Source organism: Leptonychotes weddellii, chromosome 11 (assembly GCF_054177405.1).
Source record: "Leptonychotes weddellii isolate Sample4059 chromosome 11, ASM5417740v2, whole genome shotgun sequence".
Lineage (NCBI taxonomy): Eukaryota > Metazoa > Chordata > Mammalia > Carnivora > Phocidae > Leptonychotes > Leptonychotes weddellii.
In genome coordinates this window covers 23,498,521-23,521,663 of record NC_138379.1, presented here as the reverse complement: position 1 = coordinate 23,521,663, position 23,143 = coordinate 23,498,521, and the positions used below count along the sequence as shown (strand labels likewise).

The 23,143-nt window shown below is 41.3% G+C and overlaps 1 long non-coding RNA gene across 1 annotated transcript in view; it reads right to left on the bottom strand.

Annotated features, from left to right (window-relative positions):
* The window catches only part of LOC145716161 (uncharacterized), a 30,047-nt gene extending 9,903 nt beyond the window's left edge, over positions 1-20,144 (bottom strand). Inside the window, exons 1-2 of the long non-coding RNA XR_014138617.1 lie at positions 19,884-20,144; positions 13,202-13,318 (exon numbers count right to left, since the gene is read on the bottom strand). This is a non-coding gene — a long non-coding RNA (uncharacterized LOC145716161). The remainder of the gene's footprint in view (positions 1-13,201; positions 13,319-19,883) is intronic.
* Positions 20,145-23,143: the final 2,999 nt, after the last annotated feature.

Genomic DNA, 23,143 nt, shown 5'->3' with positions numbered 1-23,143 from the left:
GTGGTGTGGCTCTTTTTTTAAATGTTATTTTAAATTCAATTAACATACAGTGTATCATTAGTTTCAGATGTAGATAGAGTTCAGTTATTCATCAATTGCATATAACACCTAGTGCTCATTACATCAGGTGCCTTCCTTAATGCCCATCACTTGGTTACCCCATCCCCTCACCCACCTCCCCTCCAGCAATCTGGTGTGGCTTTAAGTAAATTCCTAGATTTCAGAGATACTTTAAATGAAGATAAAGACACATTGCAAAGTGAAATAGAAACTATCTGGATTATTGATCATTTTAGGTTATGTATATATATATCTGTTCTTCAGATAGCATGAATAATTTAGAGCTGACTGGTTTCAAATAAAAGGAGGATACAATTACCTACTAGTCTATTGTTAAACCTTATCTATTTTCTGATGTTAATCAGGAGTCAAGAAATTGCTTTGCAAGAATAATTTCTGTTTTACATATAATTTATCTGTGATGCATGGGGAGATATTTTCACCCAAATCAAAGATTTTCTTTTAATTTAGCTCCTTTCACAGTATTTAGAATGAGGCAACAGTGAAAATCACTTAAAACCTAGAATAAAAAATAATGGACATTGTAGAAATGTTTTTCCTAAATTGCAGCAAGAATGCGCTTTCTCTTGTCCTTCTGCTCTTCACAATCTTTCCATGGCTTTTCATTGCCTTTAACCCAGACTCTTATCACAGTTTAAAAGCACTTTATGAAATGAAATGGTCCTTCCTTACCTCTCCTGCCCTTTTTTCCCCATTTGTGACCCAGGCTTAAGGAACATCTTTAAATTCCTCCAATGTGCGTTTTTTCTTGCCTCCAGTCCTTCATGTTCCCTTTGCTGAACTAGGCTTCCTTCATCTCCTAATTCTCCAGATTTCACCTTAACATCACTTCTTTTGGATCAGACTAGGTTTTAAGTCTCTGAATCAGATTATGTGCCCTATGATTCCTCTAATGTAGCATTTACTACACTTTTTTAAGGTTGCTTGATTGGTGGTCTTTCTAGTGTTATCATATGATGGGACCTATGTGTGTTTTGCTCACCATTGCATTCCCAGCATCTAGTGCAATATCTGATCTCATTAAATATTTAACAAATAACTGGATATATGAAAGAAAAGTCACAGGGAACATTAAAAAGCTAAAAACAGGACAGTATTCATTGGATTTTGTAATAAAGGCATTAATGACCTTAGTGAGCAGTAAGTAATTGCAACATCGGAAGAAAGTGACAATACCAAGAGTTCGTATAATAGAAAAATTACTGGTATTTTATGAAAAAGTGAAATGTAGTGGCCATGATTTTTCATATTTTGTCCTCATCTGCAGAGAACCCAGGGACCATGATTTCACATTCCTCTGTCCTTTGGGCTCGAGGCTCCAGCTGGAATAATTAGGGAACAAAGTCCCAGTAAAAGTAAGTGAATGTTTCTGTTAAAAGTAGTCACTGTGAGCAAAATACTCTGAAGAGGGAGAGTTTATCTACTTGGGGAGTGTCAGGCAGGGCTTCATGGAAGTAGTAATGATTAAGCCAAGTCTCAAAGGTTGGGAAGAATTTTACACATAGCTGGATGAAGAAAAAGGCATAATACTTAGTTTGTATTCAGGAGAATGGTTTCTGTTTGCCACTAAGCTAGCTCTGTCCTCAGGCATGTCGTGTGAAGCCTAATCTGGATCTATTTTCTCATCCTGAGAGTGATTCTAAAGCTATTAATATTCTTTGATTCCAGGGAGACTGTAATGTTGAGAGAAATGCAAAGTTGTTCAGTGCCAGCACCAAAAGGAAGGTATGGCAGAACGGGAAAAATGATTTTACTACATTATTTCCAAGCTTTTACTAACTTTCAAGGCTTAGATCAAAATGATTAATAAGCAGGTAATTTATACACACACGCACCGCGGCAGCACTTAGTTTATCTTGTGACAATAGTATAAGATTAATTAGAAACATGTCTGCTATCAGCAGTCCGTTGTGAAGTACTTAAGGTCATATCTACATTGTCTTCATCTTTGTAGCTCCAATAGCATAAAGTCTTTTACACAATAGGCACCTAACAGGTGTGTGTGTGTTGAACAGATGGGTGGTATATACATGAGTGGTCGTTTAGAATCAGTCTAAAGTGTGTTCAAGCCAGCCTGTAAATAGTTCAAAATGCCATTATTGTCAGTGGTCCATTCCCTTTCTCTTTCTATGTTAAAAAGAAAACATCTCTCAGTCACCTGGCTGGCTCATTTAGAAAAGCATGCAACTCTAGATCTCAGGGTTGTGAGTTAGAGCTCACATTGAGTGTGAGCTCTCATTATACCCATCCTTTGCAAGTCATGCTCCTCGTTCTTACTGTGCTTGCTTCTCAACAGACCAAAGTCCATTCTCTTAATTCTTATATTTAACTTCCACCTAATCTTTGGAAGTGAATGGGCTATCATCTGAGAGTAGCTGTCTTTAAGCAGCGAAGCAAGAGAATTCAAAACACTAGCAACAGCTTAACTGAAAGAACCAGGTTTCAGACTGAATGTTTTAAATTAGCCTTGTTTACCTACTCTTTTATCAATGACTTAAAAACTGTTAATGGGCCAATCAGTAGAAGGTCTTTTCAATACCAGTTCTCCATTGAGCTAATTATAAGATAACGATATTTGACTTAAGTAAAAGTCAGGAAGTCAAGGTTTTTTACAGGCGATGCTAATGCAAATGCATTAACATTATCACAGGAGTTTGCAAACAATTCACTATCAAAAAGATTATGTATTAAAGCACCATTCACAAAGCATTGCAAAGCAAAAATTTACCATTTTAAAGAATGCCCACGCCCATGAACAACACTGTGCCATCCAAATGAGAGAAGTCATCACTGACTGGTAGCTGAGCACCACTATATTCCCTTTCTTGGGCTGCTATCACAAAATACCATAGACTTAGGTAGTTTAAACAACAGAAACTTATTCCCCACAGTTCTGGATGCTCTAAGTCCCAGATCAAGGTCCAGAAGTCAGTTCATGCTGAGGGCTCTCTTCCTAGCTTGCAGATAGCTACCTTCTTGCTGTGTCCTCATGTGACAGAGAGCAAGTTCTCTGGTGTCTTATAAGGGCATTAATCCCAACATCAGCACCCCACACTTATGACCTCATTTAACCCTAATTACCTTTCAAAGGCTTCATCTCCAAATGCCATCACATTGAGGGTTAGGGCTTCAACATATGAATTAGGGGCAGGGGCCAAAATCATTCAGTCCATAACAGTAACTGAGGTGTCAACTATGGCAAGTTGAAAGCCTGCTCTGCAAATAAATAGTCATCCCTGATTGGCTTAAAATCCAGAAGCAAGAACGTAGTTCTTATACAACCCCTCTCTTCAGAGGGTCACAGTGAAACTCCCTTAGCATAGAGGTCAAAGACTTGCCACTTTGAACTTCACATAGGCAGTAATATACTGTCAGTTCGTAAATAAACCTTACCTTTCCCTCGCTTCCACTGTCATTTTCCTGGTCCAAGCCACCATCAACTGTCAGGATAAGGTAACCTCTGAATTGTTGTCTCCCCACTTCCTGTCTTGCTTTCCTTCCATCCATTCTCCACACAGCACTCAGTGATTTTATTTTTTTTAAGATTTTATTTATTTATTTGACAGAGAGAGACACAGCGAGAGAGGGAACACAAGCAGGGGGAGTGGGAGAAGCAGACTCCCTGCCGAGCAGAGAGCCCGATGCAGGGCTCAATCCCCGGACCCTGGGATCATGACCTGAGCCGAAGGCAGACACTTAACGATTGAGCCACCCAGGCGCCCAGCACTCAGTTATTTTAAACAACTGGTCATGTGCCTCCCCATTGGAAACCCTTCAATGCAGTCTATTGCTCTTAGAAGAAAGACCAAAATTTACACCTGAAACTAATATAACACTGTATGTTAATTATACTGAAATTAAAAAAAAAGAAAGAAAGAATAAGGGCCAGAATGGCAACTTCCATCTAGTCCCAGTAACAGGGACTAGATAAAGCTTTCTGCCTTAAAAAGGAGGACAAAACTGCGAAAATGGTTTTCAAACATTAAATAATAGGCAGCCTGGGACAGACAGTAATCCCTAGAGCAGGGAGATGAGCTCTACAATTGTCCTGGCTACTGCCTAGAGAGAGTTTCTACGCCACAGTACAGGAAGAGTGAATCCAAATGGAGCCTGTATGTCTTCTTAAATTAAGGAAGCAAACTTCAGTCTTTGGGGAGGCTGAGGCAGCTGGAATTTGCAGTGTAGAAGACCTGAGAGAAGAGAGTTGACGAAGACTGAATTCTGGAGATATGCAGAGGGTTCCAGCTAGTACTGATTCCAACTAATACCAGCTCACATGTAGGAGGAGGCTACCAAGGCCAAAAAAATGACCACCAGAAAGTCAAGTAGAACAATCCTCTGAGCTCACTCAGGAACTAGCAGGCTTCATGTTCCCACCAGTCAGATTGGAAAGACTTCCTAACACAGAACATCAGCAGAGTTCTCAGAAAATTATCTCACTAGTGCAACAGAATTGACCTAGACTAAAGGCTGTTCTGGACCCATCTAACAAAACTTAAAAGCTAGCTTTAAAAAGATTAAATTGTTTCCAAGTCACTTAATTGAATCCCAGAACAAAGCCCAAAAATATATAAAGGAATTTTTTAAAAATCCAACACCCAACAATGTAAAATTCACATTGTCATCAAATCAAAAATAACCAGGAATGCAAAAAGCAAGAAAATACAACTCTGGTGAAGATTTGTGCACTGTTGGTAGAAAAGTAAATTGGTACAGCCACTCTGAAAAACAATATGGAATTTACTTTAAAATTGGGTGGCTCAGTTATTAAGCGTCTGCCTTTGGCTCGGGTCATGATCCCAGGGTCCTGGGATAGAGCCCCGCATCGGGCTCCCTGCTCTGTGGGAAGCCTGCTCCTCCCTCTCCCTCTCCCACTCCCCCTGCTTGTGTTCCCTCTCTCGCTGTGTCTTTCTCTGTCAAATAAATAAATAAAATCTTAAGAAAAAATAGATGAATGGATAAAGAACATGTGGTATTTATACACAATGAAATATTACTTTGCCATAAAAAAGAATGAAATCTTGCCATTTGTGACAACACGGATGGACCTAGAAGGTATTATGCTAAGTGAAATAAGTCAGACAGAGAAAAACAAATACCATATGATTTCACTTATATGTGGAATCTAAAAAACAAAACAAACCAGCAAACAATGACAAAGAGAAACAGTTTATAAATACAGAGGATAAACTAGTGGTTGCTAGAGGTAGGCGGGAGGATGGGTGAAATAGATGAAGAGGATTAAGAGATACAAACTTCGAGTTATAAAATAAAGTCAGGGATAAAAGAACAGCATGGGGGGGTGCCTGGGTGGCTCAGTCATTAAGCGTCTGCCTTCAGCTCAGGTCATGATCCCGGGGTTCTGGGATCGAGCCCCGCATCGGGCTCCCTGCGCGGCGGGAGGCCTGCTTCTCCCTCTCCCACTCCCCCTGCTTCTGTTCCCTCTCTCGCTATGTCTCTCTTTGTCAAATAAATAAAATCTTTAAAAAAAAAAAAAAGAACAGCATAGGGAATACAATCAATAATATTGTAATAACTTTGGTGACAGAAGGTAACTACACTCATTGTGGTGAGCATTTCATAATGTATATAATTATTGAATCATTATGTTGTACACCTGAAACTAATATATGTCAACTATACTTCAGTTAAAAATTGTTTAAAATTAAAAATACAACTCATATGAGAAGAAAGATCAATTTATAGAAACACCCAGAAAAGAGAAAAATGATACAATGAGCAGACAATGATTATAAAACAGCTATTATAAATATGCTCTAGGGGTGCCTGGGTGGCTCAGTCGTTAAGCATCTGCCTTCAGCTCAGGTCATGATCCCAGGGTCCTGGGATCAAGTCCCACATCGGGCTCCCTGCTCAGCGGGAGGCCTGCTTCTCCCTCTCCCACTCCCCCTGCTTGTGTTCCCTCTCTCGCTGTCTCTTTCTCTGTCAAATAAATAAATAAAAAATCTTTAAAAAAAAAAAGATGTAAAAAATAAATAAATAAATAAATATGCTCTAGTTGTTCAAGAAGGAGAAACATATAAGATATAAAAAAGGACATATATTGAACTTTTAGATCTCAAGACTATAATTTCTGACATGAAAAATGTACTAGATGGGATTAACATCAGATTAGATATTTTAGAAGAAATTATTATTGAATTTGAAGATGCTGCAATAGAAACTATTCAAAATGAAACAGAAAAAAGACCCCCCAAAATTTTTTTTTTCCAAAAAAATTTTTTAAATAAGCTCTACACCCAATGTGGGGCTTGAATTAATGACCCCAAGATCAAGAGTCACATGCTCTTGCAACTGAGTCAGCTAGGTGCTCTAAGAGTAAAAAAAACTAATGATGTAACAATGAGGACTAGAGTAATCAAAGGAAAAAGAAAGAGATTACCAATATTAGGAATGAGAGTGAAGGTAATATTACAGAGCCTATAGACATTAAAAAGATAATAAGGAAATTATCATAACTTCATACCAATAAATTTGACAACTTAGAGCAAACGAACACATTCCTTGAACAGAAACTATCAGAGCTAGATAACCTGATAACTTGAATTCAGTTTTGTATATTGGTTTGTACCCTGTAAACTTGATGAACTTTTTTACTGTTCTAATAGTTTCTTTTTCATGGATTCCTTGAGATTTTCTATATACAAGATCACTTCGTGCACAAATGGAGATAGTTTCGCTTTTCCTTTACAATCTGGATGCTTTTATTCCATTTTGCTGCCTAATTGCTCTGATTAGAACACCTAACACAATGTTGAAAAGAAGCAGACTTCCTTGTCTTGTTTTTGATCTTAGGGGACAGCATCCAGTTTTCACCATTAAGTATGATGTTAGCTGTGGGTTTTCTGCAGATGTCCTTTATCAGGTTGGAAAAATCTTTTCTTTTCCTAGCTTGTTGAGGGTTTTTTTTTTTTCTTTTAAAGATTTTATTTATTTATTTGACACACAGAGAGAAAACAAGCAGGGGGAGTGACAAGCAGAGGGAGAGGGAGAAGCAGGCTCCCGCTGAGCAAGGAGCCCAATTTGGGGCCCGATCCCAAGACCCTGAGATCATGACCTGAGCCAAAGGCAGCCACTCAACCGACTGAGCCACCCAGGTGCCCCAAGGGCTTTTTTTTTTTTTAAGATTTTATTTATTTATTTGATTGGGGGGGAGAGAGAGAGAGAGAGCACACAAGCGGCGGGAAGGGAAGAGGGAGAGGAAGAAGTTTAGCAGGAGCCTGATGCAGGGCTTCATCCCAGGACCCTGGGATCATGACCTGAGCTGAAGGCAGCTGCTTAACCGACTGAGCCACCCTGGTGCCCCTTGTTGAGGGGTTTTTATCATGAAAGTGTAGTATTGGAATTTACCAAGTGCTTTTTCTACATATATTGAGATTGATCATTTGATTTTTGTTTTTTACTCTGTTGTTATGATTTCTTTTTTTTTTTTTTTAAGATTTTATTTATTTATTTGACAGAGAGAGAGACAGTGAGAGAAGGAACACAAGCAGGGGGAGTGGGAGAGGGAAAAGCAGGCTTCCCGCTGAGCAGGGAGCCCGATGCGTGGCTCGATCCCAGGACCCCGGGATCATGACCTGAGCTGAAGGCAGACGCTTAACAACTGAGCCACCCAGGCGCCCCTGTTGTTATGATTTCTTAATTGGTTTTCATATGTTAAACCAACCTTGCATTTTTCAGGTAAATCTTGGTCATGGTGTATAATTTTTTTTTTTTTTTTTAAGTAGGCTCCACACTGAATGCGGAGCCCAATACTGGACTTGAACTCAAGACTTGAGATCAAGACCTGAGCTGAGATCAAGAGTCAGACACAACCCACTCAGCCACCCAGGTGCCCTGTAATTCTTTTTTTTAGGTTACTGGGTTCAGTTTGTTAGTACCTTGTTGAAGATTTTTTGCACCCATACTCCTAAGAGATATTAGCCCACCGTATGTTTTTTCTTGTCATGTCTTTGTCTAGCTTTGATCATTGTTTTTCAGTAAATTTGAGAACTTTTCTTATTTCTTCAAATATTTTTATCTGCTCTTTTCTCTCTCTCCTCTCTTCTGATACTCCCAATATGTATGTTTTTATGAAATGTGTCCCACATTTCTCTGAGGCTCATCTCTCTTCATTCCTTTTGTTCTCTTTGTTCTTCAGTTTGCATAACCTCTATTGACCTATCTTCAAGTTTACTTATTCCTTCTTTGCCAGTTCAAATGTACTGTTGAGCCCCTCTCATGAGTTTTAAATTTTCATTCATTTTAATTTTCAACTTCATAGTTTCTTTTTTTTATGATTTCTACATCTTTATTGATATTTGAAGGAACATTGTCATTATACCTACCTTTACTTCTTTAATTATGGCTTCCTTTATTTCTGTGAACATGTTCATAATAGCTTCTTTGATGTCTTTTTCTGATAAATCTGATATCTGGTCACTCTCTTAGACAAGTTCTGCTGCCTGCTTTTTCCTGGGGTATGGTCAAACTATTCTGTTTCTTTGCATTTGTCATAGTTTTTGTTGGAAACTGGATGTTTCAGACAATATATTGTAGCTTGTAGTAACTCTGAGTATTGGTCCTCACTGCTTTCTGGGACTTGTTACATGCTTATTTATTTAGGGCCTGGCTGGATTATTTCAATGACATCTCCCCTCCTTACTATGCCCTTGCATGGTGGTAAGCCTCTGGTGTTGCTCCTCAGAAAAAGTGCAGTTTTGGGTATGCCCACAATTACACTGAAATGACAGTGGTTTTGGTAGAGCTGTCTTCCTCTCTTTCCTTGAGACCACACCCAGCTATTAAACATCACTAATTTCCAGCTGATTGCTCTATTTTTAAGTTTGTGCCTGGGCATAAATTGGTCTACAAATTACTCCAGTCAAGGTTCACTTGAAGGAAGAGTTTCTGAGTTCAGTGTTTGATATTTTTCTGACCTCAGCTGTCATTTCCAGTTCTCTTATAAAAACCAGCCTATAGTTTAGCTTGTGTCAGAGATCTCCTCTCGATTGCCTTTCATTATAACCTGCACTTTGGTTGTGGGTACTCTTAGACTTGATCATCTCCATGCTCTGTTGCAAATGAAGTCAGTTCTTTTGGGAAGAGATTAGTAAAGTTATCTTTTTTATGATATGCTTCTCCTACCAGGCAAAATCTCTGAGCAAGGGTTCTAAAGCCAGGGAAGGCAAGCTTCTCTCTGAATAACATGCCCACTCTAGGAGCCGAGTGCTTGTTGTTGGGGTGGGGGGTGCGCAGTGCAGCCCTATGGGGTCTTCTTGGCTTGCTTCTCTTGGCATGGACCCACTGCTTTATGAGCCAGGGCAAGGATGATCACAGTCTCGGTATTCTCAGCATGTTACACCCATAGTAGAGCCTCCATTTCATGAGTGGGAGCTGGGCAGAAGAAAGGAGTCCCACTTCTCAACCATACTTACCCAGGACTTAGCCTCAAAACAAGTGGATGGGGGAAGGATGAGAAAAGCTGATGTTCTGCTCCTCCCAGAAAGAAAGTCCTCCCACTCGGACCTCGGGGAATAAGAAACCCTACAGTCTCTGCCTTGCTGAACCGGGGAAAAGTGAGGGGGTTGTCTTGGTTCATTCAGTACTAAAGACTCTTGCCTTTCTTACCCAATTTTCACACATTTTCTTGAATAGCTGTTTCTTCATGTTTTGTTTATACTTAGGGCCATTTCTAGAGGCTTTAAATGCTTTTTTTTTTAAGATCTTATTTTTAAGTAATCTCTACACCCAACATGGCTCAAACCTACAACCCTGAGATCAAGAGCAGCATGTTCACTCAGTGAGCCAGCCAGACACTTCTAAATGATTGGTTTTTGAAAATAATTTTTACAGATTCATTGGTGAGTAGGTCAGTGGAAACTCCTTACACTATCATGCCAGATGTCAATCTCCAGCTGTTAAAAATTTTTAAGTATATGATATAACACAAAAAATTCAATGGTCTATATTTGGTATAGGAGTTTTTGTATCATGTTTGCATGTGATAAAAATAATAATTATATATAATTGTAATATACTTAAAATAATAAGGGGTGCCTAGCTGGCTCAGTCAGTAGAGCATGGGATTCTTGATCTCGGTGTTGTAGATTCAAGCCCTATGTTGGGTGTAGAGATTGCTAAAAATAAAATCTTAAAAAATCTTTTAAAAAGTATATATATATTTATATATAAATAATATATAACATATATGTAATAAAAATGATTTTTAAAATTCAGATTAGGTTTTTTGAAGGTATTATATGCATAAAATATTAGGGAATATATTTTCTTTTACCTTTTGTTGTCCCTTAGTCCTCTTCTTCGTGTTCCATTTTTTTATTATTATATGTAGTATTTATAAATATTAATCTTAATAGAAGCAGGGTCTGTTTTTTTCTAAATCAGAGAACATCAAACCTCCTTCCTTCAATTGGGAATTAAGCATTACTCCAAATACACTAGTTGGCATGATTAGGTTTTTATTATACATTGTGACTATAGGAGAGTGATTTACTAACTACACTGTATCCAGTTCTTTAAAAGAAAGGTTTTGTCAGTGGACTTAGAACTGCTTGTTCTGAACTTTGAAGTCATAACCTGACATCCCACTCATTGTTTATCTTGCTATGTATGCTGTTATGGTCCATGCCCTAAGTGCTCTGTGTATATGTGTTTTATTAAAGAAAGTAGATGATTAGCTTAGTGGGTGTAATTTACTATTAATTCACTGCCTATAAAGACATTAGCTCTCAAATCCCATTCATTGTAAACAACATTATTTTTTGGCTAACTGGAAAACAATATTTATAATTCATTACCTAATTTACTAAGCACCCATTCTGTATGAGGTACTTTGCTTTTGAGATTTACACAGCAATAAAAATTAAGATGAAGATAAGCTAAGATTTATTAACTAGTAGTGAAAATAGAAATTATTTCTTCTGGATACTTGGGCCATTCATCCTGGGTCCTTTTATTTTTTTTTATTTTTAAAGATTTTTTTTAAAGATTTTATTTATTCATTTGAGAGAGAGAGAGACAGAGAGCACATAAGCAGCGGGAGAGACAGAGGGAGAAGGAGAAGCAGAGCTGGGAGCCTGATGTGGGTCTCAATCCCAGGACCCTGAGAGAATGACCTGAGCCAAAGGCAGACGCTTAACCATCTGAGTTACCCAGGCACCCCTAAAGATTTATTTATTTATTTATTTTTAAAGATTTATTTATTTGAGAGAGAGTACAAGCAGGGGAAGGAGCAGGCAGAGCTCGGAGAAGGAGAAGCAGGCTCCCCGGCTGAGCAGGGAGCCCGATGCGGGGCTCGATCCCAGGACCCTGGGATCATGACCTGAGTAGAAGGCAGACACTGAACTGACTGAGCCACCCAGGCACCCCTAAAGATTTTTTAAAGTAATCTCGGGGTGCCTGGGTGGCTCAGTCGTTAAGCGTCTCCCTTCGGCTCAGGTCATGATCCCAGGGTCCTGGGATCAAGCCCCACATCAGGCTCTCTGCTCCGCGGGAAGCCTGCTTCTCCCTCTCCCACTGCTTGTGTTCCCTCTCTCGCTGTGGGTCTCTCTCTGTCAAATAAATAAATAAAATCTTTAAAAAAAAAAAAAAAAGATTTTTTAAAGTAATCTCTACACCCAACGTGGGGCTCAAATTCACAATCCTGAGATCAAGAGTATGCACAGAGTCATTTTTTTCTGTTTGTTTTTTTTTTTTTTTTTGTCAGAGAAAGAGAGAGTACAAGCAGGGGGAGAGGCAGAGGGAGAAGCAGGCTTCCTGCTGAGCAGGGAGCCCAATGCGGGGCTGGATCCCAGGACCCTGGGATCATGACCTGAGCTGAAGGCAGATGCTTAACTGACTGAGCCACCCAGGCATCGTTTTGTTTTGTTTTGTTTTGAAACAGATCTACTTATTTATTTATTTGAGAGAAAGAGAACACGATCAGGGGGCAAGGCAGAAAGAGAGAATCCATAAGCAGACTCCCCCCTGAGCATGGAACTGAGGTAGGGCTGGATCCCAAGACCCTGAAATCATGACCTGAGCTGAAACCAAGAGTCAGCTGCTCAACCAACTAAGCCACCCAGGATCCCCTTTAGATGTATTTTTAAAAGCAGATATTGCTCATAGACATGCAAATACAAAATTTTATATATAGTAAAATATCAAATACATAAAATATATGCATTGTTACATTTTTTAAATGCCTCAAATGTTTTTGTTTTTTTTTTTTTAAAGATTTTATTTATTTATTTATTCATTTGAGAGAGCAAGAAAGAGAGAGCCCATGAGAGGGGGGAGGGTCAGAGGGAGAAGCAGACTCCCTGCTGAGCAGAGAGCCCGATTCAGGACTCGATCCTGGGACTCCAGGATCATGACCTGAGCCGAAGGCAGTCGCTTAACCAACTGAGCCACCCAGGCGCCCCTAAATGCCTCAAATGTTAATAGTGATTTCTTCCGGATGGTGAGATTTTTTTTAATACATTTCTCAAGCTGGAAATGTTCTACAGTGTACAATTACTTCTATTCTAAGCAGTGAAAAGTAAACTTTGCTTAAAACACAACTCTTTGGGGCGCCTGGGTGGCTCAGTGGGTTAAGCATCTGCCTTCAGTCAGGTCATGATCCCAGGGTCCTGGAATCGAGTCCCGCATGGGGCTCCTTGCTCAGCGGGAAGCCTGCTTCTCCCTCTGCCTGCCGCTCCCCCTGCTTGTGTTCCCTCTCACTCTCTCTCTGTGTCAAATAAATAAATAAAATCTTTAATTAAAAAAAAAAAAACAGGGCGCCTGGGTGGCTCAGTTGGTTAAGTGACTGCCTTCGGCTCAGGTCATGATCCTGGAGTCCCAGGACTGAGTCCCGAGTAGGGCTCCCTGCTGAGCAGGAAGTCTGCTTCTCCCTCTGACCCTCCCCCGTCTCATGCTCTCTCTCTCTATCTCATTCTCTCTCAAATAAATTAATAAAAAAAATCTTTAAAAAAAAAACAACCCACAACTCCTTTCCTCTTCCAACTTGGAATTAAAATGCTGGACTTAGCTACCGGCTGACAATGAAGAGCAGGAGAGGGAGTGTTTACCAAGACACAGTGTTAACAGCAGAGCCTTGACTAGAAACAAGTCCTCCTACCTTCAAGTCTTCGTCCTTCTCTGGCTAGAGGGAGCAGGCTGTTCCAGGGGCTTTTTTTTGTCTGTGCTCATTGGCCTACCCAGGTTCCTGGCTTCTTTATCTCTAAGTCTGGAATATCTGAGGCAAAAAGAAAACTCATCACCATGTCATTCTTGGGTCCCAAGGCCCCTAGCCAGTCTGACTTCTTTTCTACACCCTTCAGAAAAGGGTTTTATACATAGTGTCTAGGGGTTTGGGTTGTACTTACTAGGAGGAATGGGGAAATACACTTCTAGTCCATCTTCCTGGGATTTATAATTTTGTATTATTCTCCTTCTCCCCCTCCCCCTCTTTCTCCTCCTTCTCTTCCTTCTCCTTTTATTTTTTAAAAGAGGGCCCACAGATTTGCAATAAGTTTCAAGCCAAACTGGATCCACCTCTGGTATTGGCACATGATAAGAAATCAATAAATATTTTTAAATGGGTAAATGACTTGATCCCATAATTATGGTATTCAACATTGAATCCTACAAGGAATGGTGTCACTCAAATATGGGAAAATTACAAGAAAAAAAATCTAATTGGAAACACCCCTCAAGCAGTGATGCTAACTGGATATTCTGATTAATGCTTTTTGTTTTTGTTTTGTTTTGAATTTTTTTGTATTTTATATATTTATTTGAGAGAGAAAGACAGAAATAGTGAGAAAGAGCACGAGTGGGGAGGAGAAGGAGAAGCAGACTCTCCACTTAGCAGGGAGCCCGATGTGGGGCTCCATCCCAGGACACTGGGATCATGACCTGAGCTGAACACAGACACTCAGCCTACTGAGCCACCCAGGCACCCCTGCCTTTTGGTTTTGGAAAAAAAAAAAAGAACTGAAACAAAAAAAGCAGCTAAGTGGTAACCAATTGAGGGTGCTGCTTAAGGGCTCTCAGGTACATTTATAATCAGCACAAGATTTTGCCTTTCATCTAAATCCTGAAGAGAAGCCTCACTGATCATCTGTTCCAGCAGTCCCCAAATTTAGCTGCATCCTGAAATCATTTAGCAAGCTTATTTCCAAGTGCAAAAGAGATGGAAGATTTTGTACACACCCTCCTGGTAATTATTAAATTATATACTCTTTGGACTTCCAAGCACCAATTTATATTTGGCTCCTGACAAACTGCAACTGAAAAGGCCAGAGGAACTTAAAAACAAGGAAAAAATCTGCATCAACAAGTCGATATAATCCAAATGCTCCAAACTTAAAAAAAATTCTGCTAAGCGGAGTGTTGAATGAGACGAGATTGAGCCACCCAGGCGCCCCAGAAAGTAACATTTAAACCAGGAGAGAAGTAAGCATGTGTTTATTTGGGCACAGAGCACGGCAGGCAAACTGAGAAGCTGTGCAGAGGTCCTGAGGCAGGCATGTGCCTGATATGTTAATGGAACAGGTGAAAGCTAGTGTGGCTGGAATGGAAAGATGGAAAGGTAGAGTGTGCAGAGGCTTAATCTGTGGCATAATCTGACTTACGGTTCAAGGACTACTCTAGCAGCCTTTTAAAAGACCGAGAAGGGTGGGGACAAAGAGAAAAAGCAAGGTCAATGAGGAAGCTACTGCATCAGTCCAGGCAAGAGACAACAGAGACTCAGGCCAGAGTAATAGGAAGGGAGGTAGTGGGACGTGGTCAGATTCTGGATATATTTGGAAAATGGAACCAACAGGTTTTCTCATGAATTGGGTGTAGGGGGTGAGAGAAAGGGAAAAGAAAAGGATGACTCCAAGACTTTTGGCCTAAGCTACTAGAGAGTTGGCACTGCCATCAGCTGAGCTGGAGAAAGTCGGTGTGGAACAGATTTAGAGGGGGAAGACTTGGAGTTTGGTTTTGGACATGTTAAGTGTGGGATGTCTACTGGACCTCCGAGTGGAGATGCAGAGCTGGCAGCAGATATGGGGCTGGAGTGTTAAGGAAATACTTAGAGATATAATTTTGGAAGTTTCAAGAGGTTTTTACAAACATGAGATTAGATGAGGGCGTGAGTAATAGAGAAGAAGACAGGGCTGCCTGGGTGGCTCCGTTGAGCGACTGCCTTCGGCTCGGGTCGTGATCCCAGGGGTCCTGGGATCGAGCCCCGCATCAGGCTCCCTGCTCCTCGGGGAGCCTGCTTCTCCCTCTCTCTCTGCCTCTGCCACTCCCCCTGCATGTGCTCTTTCTCTCTCTCTGTCAAATAAATAAGTGGAATCTTTAAAAAAAAAAACAAAAACAAAAAAGAAGTCATAAGAGCTACTCCCTGGCTCCCACCACTTACTAAAAAAAAAAAAAAAGGAAAGGAAAGAACAGAGGACCGAGCCCTGGGACACTTGAACATTAGTAGGCAGGGAGAAGAGCTATCAGAGGAAAGGAGACAGAAGAATAACAACCAGTGAGACAGGAGGAATATTCAGAGCACTCAGCTTTGTGTTTACGCTATCGGCAAAGGCTATTCTTACCATTTTAGTTTTAGGATGTTAAAGATCGTTTGAGGAGCAAAGGCTATTCTTTTTTTTTTTGACAGAGAGAGAGAGATAGCGAGAGCAGGAACACAAGCAGGGGGAGGGGGAGAGGGAGAAGCAGGCTTCCCGCTGAGCAGGGAGCCCGATGCGGGGTTCGATCCCTGGACCCCGGGATCATGACCTGAGCCAAAGGCAGACCACTTAACAACTGACCGAGCCACCCAGGTGCCCCAGCAAAGGCTATTCTTGACTGATGTTGACCCTTGGGTAATATATGAACAGTATCTTGAATTCCTTTTTAATTAGAGAAATTAAATGCTTATGAATCTAAAAAGTTTTGTAGCTTTAAATAGCCAGTGGTAATTTTTTAGACTTTGCACGTATTGCTTTGGAAGAAAAATAAAGCTATATCCATTTTGTGGGGGGGGGGACGGGGAGAAACACCATTTGTGAAAGAGAAAATGGTTGATCTAAGCCAAATTCTGGGGCCTTAATAAAATCATGGCAATGATGGTCATAGTTTATCTCTATTTATTAGCGTACCAGCCCAAAGTAGTCACACGACTTTGCTAGAGACATTATTGTGTTCTAAATATTAGTCAGGATATATATTAGCTTTTAATTAATTGAGCTGGATTAATTAATTGAAACTTGTATAGAACAAAAAAAGTAAAACAACTGTTTAGTGTATTTCACTGTTCCATGAGAAGGGTCACTGTTGATTTATAGTCTATATAAAGAACAAAGGAGATGGACTGTGGATAACTGGAATATTTCTACAAAATACTTATGGTAAACATAGTTTATTATAATTCTTTCATAGTATCCATAGCTTTCAACTAATAAGAAAACTTAAAAAGTCCTGTATTTGAATTCGCATGAAGGGCTACTAATTTATTCCTCAATCTTCTATAATTTAAATATCCAAGTAAAATTGTACAGAAGTTTACATTAAAATTTTATGCTTCTTTAAAAAACAAAACAAAACTGGGGTGCCTGGGTGGCTTGGTCCTTAAGCATCAGCCTTCGGCTCGGGTCATGATCCCAGGGTCCTGGGATCAAGCCCCGAGTTGGCCTCCCTGCTGGGTGGGAAGCCTGCTTCTCCCTCTCCCACTCCCCCGCTTGTGTTCCCTCTCTCGCTCTCTCTCTGTCAAATAAATAAATAAAATCCTAAAAAAAAACAACAAAAAACTTAGGGGTTGCCTGGCTGGCTCAGTGGGTAGAGCTTGTGACTCTTGATCTCAGGGGTTGTGAGTTCAAGCCCCACATTGGGTGTAGAGATTACTTAAAATCTTTCAAAAATAATAATAAATAAAAATTTTAAAAACTTAGGATAATACCATTATATCAAGTATCCTATGTATAGAGAAAATTATACATTTTGGATGGATTTTTTTGCTTGATAGTTACTGCATCTGAAATATTTTTTTTCAGGCATTCACAAAAATTGTTGAGAACTAACTACAAACTAGCTTCTGAACTAAGTGCTGAGAATACAGTAGTGAAAAGACAAAAATTTCTGTGGTCTTGGAATTTACATTCTATGAAAAAAGTTCTATCAGGAAAAAGGAAACTTTAAGATTTTAGAGTAGTATTTCACTGACATTTTGCATTATAAGTATCAGTGGTGCATGTTAAATATGATGAAGATTTGTGTATTTTTACCATAATCTAAAAAATTATGGAGATTGTCAGGAACATCATACTAGAAGCAGGAAATCAAAAAGTGGAGTGGGGGCAGGAATCTGCATTTTTTTTAAAGTATAATGGTAGAAACCATTATGAGTAGAAAATTTTATTTTTTAAGATTTTTATTTATTTGACAGAGACACAGCGAGAGAGGGAGTGGGAGAGGGAAAAGCAGGCTTCCTGCTGAGCAGGGAGCCCGACGTGGGGCTCCATCCCAGGAGTCTGGGATCATGACCCGAGCCGAAGGCAGACGCTTAACAACTGAGCCACCCAGGCGCCCCTAGAAAATTTTATTTTAGACTGTGATATTTATTTTCTCTCTTTCTCTTTTAAGTAAGCATATATACTATATATATATATATACTACTTCCTCTTTATCTATTCATCTATTGATGGACACTTAGGTTGTAAAGCTGTTATTTTTTTATTTTTTATTTATTTATTTTTTTAATTTTTTATTTATTCATTTGAGACACAGAGATACAGAGAGAGAGAACATGAGCAGGGAGAGAGGCAGAGGGAGAGGGAGAAGCAGGCTCCCCGCTGAGCCAGGAGCCCGATGTGGGGCTTGATCCCAGGACCCTGGGATCATGACCTGAGCCGAAGGCAGACGCTCAACCATCTGAGCCACCCAGGCGCCCCAAGCTGTTATTTTTTTAAACTCTGTATTTTGATATAAGAATAATTAAGATATCTATTATTATATGCCTAACATTAGCTACTAAAAGAAATCTGGAAAGTTAAAGTATGCTCTCTGCCCTGTACAATTTTCCAATTTTGTTAGGCAATCAACATGTGTGTGTTGAAAGCATTAGGTAATATCTGTACAAGCTGGAGGAGGGTGCACTAAATAGTAATGTACTTGGTAAGTGCCTTCGGTGGTCAGAGAGGGAATATATCAGAGTACAACCTGTCTAGTGAACAAGGTGGGTTTTGAGTTAGGCCTCCAAGGTGCATAGACTGTGGTTAGGTAGAGAAGAGGAAATACAGCATTTCAGGTGAGATAAATATAGCACAAGCTGGTAAAAATTATTTGAAATGGTATATAAATTGTCAAAATGGTCATTAAGGTCACCTGTCTTTTTCAAAAGACTCAATACTAGTGTTTGTTAAGACTTGTTTTCAGAGTTTGGTAGGGGTTTTTTTCTCTCCCAAGCAGTGAGGATGAACACGTGTTTTTATTCAATTATGCAGCCTGGGACGACTAAAGTTAACTATCTGGTCTATTGAATGCCTGAAACTGGTCCTAAATTGTATCTTATTCCTGCAAGCAGGAACCAACCAAGAAATTACAGAGGAAATTCCTTGAACAGAAGTGAGGCCAGGGGGCGCCTGGGTGGCTCAGTCGTTAAGCGTCTGCCTTTGGCTCAGGTCATGATCTCAGGGTCCTGGGATCCAGCCCCGCATCGGGCTCCCTGCTCCGCGGGAAGCCTGCTTCTCCCTCTCCCCCTCCCCCTGCTTGTGTTCCCTCTCTCGCTGTGTCTCTCTCTGTCAAATAAATAAATAAAATCTTAAAAAAAAAAAAAAAAGTGAGGCCAGGTTTTACAACCACCAGGGGGAGAGAGCATATTAAAAAAGGACTAACCAGTTGGCAACCTTTTCTGAATCTTCAGAACAGCAATTGCCGGAGTCCCAGGCACTAAACTGGGGTTCTAGGGTCACAGCTTCTAAAGTTTGTATTCTTTGAAACAACCACATGTATGTATTTTTAGTGTTGTATTCTTTGAACCACATGTAGGAGCTTCTTCCAATAAGCTAATGAATTCCCACCTTAAACCATTCTAATTTACAACCTGATCACACAGGCATCCTCCTTCTAACCAAACATTATATGTACCAAAGGTTTAAAATCATTACAAAATTCCCAAATTTGAAAAATTGGGCAAGTATCCGGCAGTTGAATTATTGGTCCCTTAGATCATTCAGCCTTTCAGAAGTACCCCAGCAGTGAACCCCTGGATTCCCTAGCTTCAAATTCCCATTCACAACCCTTCCTTCCGTCTTTCCTAGCCTTCACTCTCTTTGCATAGCAAACTCTGTCCCTACTCTCCTGACCCAGAGTTACTTTGGAGACGACACCGATTTCCTTGGCAGTCAGCCCCATGGCCAGCCAGCTGCCCTCCTAACCATGACCTCTAGACATTGCTCTCCTGGGCCAGATAAAGATTTGTTTTTTTACAGGGAGGGATGCGTGAAAAACTCAGTGCATTTGTCATCATGACATAATTTTAAGCACTAACCTTTCAGAACCAACTACTAAAATTCTGAACATGAATTAGCTTGTGTAATCTTCATTAAAAAAACTCCACACCAGGGGTACCCCGGTGGCTCAACTGGTTAAGTTTCGGACTCTTCATTTCTGCTCAGGTCATATTCTTGGGGTCGTGGGATGGGCTCTGCACCCAGCCCAGAATCTGCTAGAGATTATCTCCCTCTCCCTCTGCTCCAAACCCTGCTCTCTATCTCTCTCAAATAAATAAATAAAATCTTCCAAAACAAAAACCCCAACAACATCAACAACAAAAAACTCCACACCAGGGGCGACCGGGGTGGCTCAGTCGGTAAGCTTCGGACTCAGTCTCAGCTCAGGTCTTGATCGCAGGGTCCTGAGTTCAAGCCCCGTTGCAGTCCACGCTGGGTGTGGAGCCTACTTAAAAACAAAGAACAAACAAAAACCCAAACTCCACGCCACAGGTGAGGGCACTGAGGCACAGAGCAGTTAAGCCACTTGCCGAGTCCCAGAGCTAATCCACGGTGGGACATGGTAGGCACCCAGGTGGGCTGAGCCTGCCGGGCGCTAACTGCCGCCAGCGCCGGGGAGACGCCGAGCAACGGTGGGAAGCGGGCCGCGTAGGTGTTGGCGCCGGTCACGCGGCCCACACTGAAACGCTCCCTACTTGGCTATCGCCCACGTCACGACCGCACAGCGAAGTCCAGGAGGGCGTGGGCCGCACCTTTTCCCGACCCGCGGGGCTGCAGGTTACACACCGCCCCGGCAGGCACGTGACCCGTGGAGTGTGGCGCGCGGCGCCCTGGGCGGGCCGGGGGCGGGACCTGACGGGAGCCCCGCCCCGTCCCGGGCCAGTTAACTGGCGGCCGAGGGGCGGGCGCCCACTCCGCGGTGCCGCGGTCGGTGGAGGTGGTGACCTGGCAGGCACGGTAATGGCCACGGTGCGGGAGAAGGCGGCGGCGCTGAACCTCTCGGCTCTCCACAGCCCGGCGCAGAGGCCTCCGGGTAGGTGCTGAGGACCGCTGTCCGGGGCGTGTGGGGGTCCCGGGGCGGGCCGGGGGCGGGGGGTGAGGTGGCGCTCAGGCTGCGGTTCTCGCGCGGGACCGGGACCCCGCCGGGTCCAGCGGGCTCGGCGTGTCTGTAGCCACTCAGGCCAGCACCTCGTCGTGTCGGCGAATTGGGTCCCTCTCCTGTGGGTGGGCTTCGGCCGGCAGACTCCGCCGCCCTCACAGCCCAGCTTTTAACTTGGTTCCCCAACTTGAACTTCGCCGCGCGCTCGTCAGTGGCCCGCTGCGTGCCAGGCGCTCTCACTAGGTCTCCAGACACGCTCCACGTCGTTACTCGTAGCAAGCATATCTGGACTTGGATGGCTCTTTGCCTTCCGTCTCATCCACAAACCTCGACTCCACAATATGGCCAGGGAACCAGCGCCTCTCTTGCCCACTCTGTTCTCCAGACATCCTGGGGGTGATGAGTGGTTTTTGTTCGACGGGAAGGAACTTGGCATAAAAAGTATTTGTTCGTTAAATTTTCTGGATAAGCAGTATTTCAGTGAATAGAAGTTTTGAACTTTTTTTTTTAATGGTTATATGACATTAGGAGAGACGTTGGTGAATTCTGCCACCAGCTTAATCATATCTTTGGGGGTAGTTTGCTTAGCCTTTTGCTTTCTTTGAATATCCAAACAAATGAACGGAATGGATGATCAGTTCTAAAATTCTGTTCCTAGCATATTACAACTCAGTAAATAAAGATAGTCAGACAACACAGCTTTTTTTTTTTCCTTTTTCTTTCTAGATAAGTTAAACCTTTCCCCCTTTCTGTATCTGCTGTGTGGGGTGTTATAGGTTCCCTATCTGACAGAAACTTTTCCTTTGGAAAATACCAACCAGTGAAACTGACTCCTTCCTCAAGATGACAGTAGTCAGTGACTTAGGTCATTTGGGTGCATCTCAATGGCTCCAGTCTTGTGTTGACTTATAATTACTAATGTTCCTTTTAATCTTCAAAATACTAATGATAAATTGTGATAAAAAACTACTTTTCTAGGAACAATCATAATATTGACCTTCTTCTGCCCCAATTTAAAGGATTCAGATAAGCATATGATGGCTACATTCAGAATTTCTCTTTGTTTTGCATTTTGAAGAGGAGGGATTCATTCATCATTTGAGAATTCAAAATTGGAAACAGTCTTGGGAAATCTTTAGGCTTACTGTCTGAGTGAAAGAAATTGCCAACTTTTGTGTGATTAGAACCATAGCACCCTGTCTTCTCTAACAGCTGAAATACCAGTTCTGAGCTTTGGGCTTTTGTGAACAGGGTCTTAGATGGCATAAGGGAATATGTATTCAAAATTAAGTAGGTGACTGTCAGAGGGAAGAGCTGAAGTGCTGGTTAGCAGATTTGAACCCAAGGAAAAGACCAGTTTCCTGCTCGGCAGGTGCAGTGGGCAGAAAAGGGCCCACTGCCTTTTTTTCATTTGTTTTGCTTGCTAGGGTTGGAACCCTACCTGTTAGCATTTGTTAATCCCTCTTCCACCCTTTAGTTCCCTGTCACAGTCCCAGGGAGCACAGTAATAGGAGCCCGTGCTTCTTGGTTCCTTGCTATTGGCTTTCTTTGTGCTCTGGCAAGCAGCTTTGTACACTTCGTTCTCTACTGAATAGTTACTCTTCCACGCCCTAAAGGGGCTGTAATGACCAGGGACCTGATTTATGTAGAAGATATGAATGCTATAAGCTAAACTTCAGCACTTACTTCGAAGATATTTGCCTTTTAATATAGACGAACAAGAAAGTGGTGTGTTACCCTGTTATCCCTTCATACTGTAACCTAATTCTTTGAATTCACCTGGTATCACTTTTCCAGAGAGCTCAAAGTACTTCCCATATGCTGTCTCATTAATCTGTATGCAGTAAAGTGGGGGCCAATGCCTACTTTTGTGGATACTTCTCTTAATCTGTTTTAAAGTTGTTTTTTTTTTTTTTTTTAAGATTTTATTTATTTATTTGACAGAGAGAGACACAGCGAGAGAGGGAACACAAGCAGGGATGTGGGAGAGGGAGAAGCAGGCTTCCTGCCGAGCAGGGAGCCCGATGAGGGGCTCGATCCCAGGACCCTGGGATCATGACCTGAGCCGAAGGCAGATGCTTAACGACTGAGCCACCCAGGTGCCCCTAAAGTTGTTCTTATTAGAAGAGATTTCTTTTACATATTTTACCTACTTGCAGCCTTCTTTTTAGAGGCAGTCTCAGGCTTCAGCCTGACATCTCTAATACCATGTAAGAGGAAAACAAACTTTGGACTACTAAAACCAATATGCAGTAAAAGCATTGCATATTGGTATCATTGTATAGCAAGTTTTTCCCACTCAGTCACAGCTGCCTATTTGAATACCCAAAACTCAGTTCTTTACATTTATGTATTTTCATAAGGTTTTGGTTAATATCCAATAGATGTAGTTCTTTTTGTTGGTCTTGACAATTCTGTAACATTTTAAAACCTCTTGAAAAAAAATTCTAAAATTCTGAAACAAATAATACATTATATGTTAAAAAAAAAAAAA